This window comes from Nothoprocta perdicaria, unplaced genomic scaffold (assembly GCF_003342845.1).
Source record: "Nothoprocta perdicaria isolate Ctin4 unplaced genomic scaffold, notPer1 scaffold_317, whole genome shotgun sequence".
Lineage (NCBI taxonomy): Eukaryota > Metazoa > Chordata > Aves > Tinamiformes > Tinamidae > Nothoprocta > Nothoprocta perdicaria.
In genome coordinates, this window is record NW_020455552.1 from 624,001 (window position 1) to 626,074 (window position 2,074).

Consider the following 2,074-nt stretch of genomic DNA (forward strand, 5'->3'; position numbering starts at 1 on the left):
TCCCRCTGCATCCCGCTGCGTCCCGCCCCGGCATCCAGCCCGGTGCTGCGGCAGCTCTCCGCTGCCAGCCCCGCCAGCAGGGATTAGATCCAGCTCCAGCCCGTGCCGGGTCCCGAGGTGACACATCCCGCTGCACGGCCCAACATTGTCCCGGGGCCGCCGGGGGTCCCGCTGCCACCGGCCACAGGCTCCGGGAAGTGGGGGGTGGTGGCACCAGCTCAGGCGGGTCCGAAGGGGTCGGGAAAGGAGGGAGTGGAGCCAAATCCTCACCAGTCCCCATTGTCCTCGAAGCCCCCATTGATCCCAACTGCCACCCCAATGGCCAGCGGTGCCMAGGACAAATGGGGAGGGAGGACACAGGGGAAAAGAGACCCCTTTGGGCAGCCCCATGCGGGGACCTCACATGGATTCTAGCTGCCTGTTGGGTTGGGTTGTAGCAGTGTGCGTGTCGCAGGAGTGTGTGGATGTGGGTGACAGGGGTTTGGGATGTAGGGGTGTATTAGGTGTTACAAGGGTGTGATGGGTATGGGTTGTAGGTGTGTGTAGGGTGTAGGGTGTAGGGGTGTGATGGGTATGGGCTGTAGCTGTATGTAGGGTGTGGGGTGTAGGGGTGTGATGGGTATGGGCTGTAGCTGTATGTAGGGTGTGGGGTGTAGGGGTGTGATGGGTATGGGCTGTAGGTGTGTGTAGGGTGTAGGGTGTGGGGTGTGATGGGTATGGGCTGTAGCTGTATGTAGGGTGTGGGGTGTAGGGGTGTGATGGGTATGGGCTGTAGCTGTATGTAGGGTGTGGGGTGTAGGGGTGTGATGGGTATGGGCTGTAGGTGTGTGTAGGGTGTGGGGTGTGATGGGTATGGGCTGTAGCTGTATGTAGGGTGTGGGGTGTAGGGGTGTGATGGGTATGGGTTGTAGGTGTGTGTAGGGTGTAGGGTGTGGGGTGTGATGGGTATGGGCTGTAGGCGTGTGTAGGGTGTAGGGGTGTGTTGGGCATGGGCTGTAGGGGGGTGTTGAGGTGTATCGGTGTTTCAGGCGTGCTGGATGAGTGCTGTGGGTGCTCGCCGGCTGTGGGCTGCGGGTGTCGCTGGGTGTCGGGTGTGGGTGAAGGTGCTGAGTGAGCGGCCTCGCGGGGGTGTAGGTGGGGGCTGCACCTGCCTGCCGGCTGCAGGCACTGCCTGTGTGCTGATTGGCTGGGCTCTCTGACCGGGCTCTCTCTGGGCGTTGATTGGCTGAGCTGCTGGTGTGTCGATTGGCTGGGCGGTATCAGTGTCCCGATTCGCTGTTCCGATTGGCTGCTTCCCGCCACCTCGCCGGGCAGCCCCTCCCCGCCATGCAGCAAGCGGGTGCAGTGAGTTTGCAAGTCCTCGGCCCGGTGCGGCTCTGCGGCTGGGCGGCTGCCAGGGAGCCCCCTTCGCCGCCTGCCCAGCTCGGCCCGTCGCAGCCTTAGCGCAGCCGCTGGGCCCCGGGCACGCAGGTCCCCAGCCCCGCTGCAGGGTGGAGGGCCGGGGCACTCTGGGGAGCATCTCCCGCCATGCTGCGGTGGGGAAGGTCACAATTTCTTACCCTGATGTCCCCCCTCACTTCTTGGGGTTCCTATTTTGTTCCCCCGGGGTATCTCCACGGCCTTGCTCCAAGAGGGTCTCTTCTCCCACTCCCTCCCACTCTGTCTCTCCTGAGCATCTCCACTGTCCTCTAGGGGCTCCCCGCTGTGTCTCTGGGGTCCCCTCTGCTACTAGGGGTCTTCCCTGCCTTGATGGAGGATCCCCTCCCTGGGGATCCTGCTCTCTGCTCAGGGTGACCCCAGGGCTCCCTATTCCCTGCCCGGGGGCTCCCGCTCTGCCCGGGAGGTCCCCACCGCTTCCCAGCGTTGCTGCTCTGTGCCTGGAGAGTGCCCAGGSTCTCCCGCGCGTCCCCACCCCTTTCGCGAGGGTGCCCTTCTCCCACTCGAGGTGCAGGTCCCCCCCAGAGCCGGGCCGCGGTGCCGCCCGCGGGGCGGTGCCGGTGGCGCTGGCGGGACCGGGGCGGGGCGGCCCCACCGTGGGTCCTATAAAGCGGCGGCGGCGGCGCCGGTGCCGCAG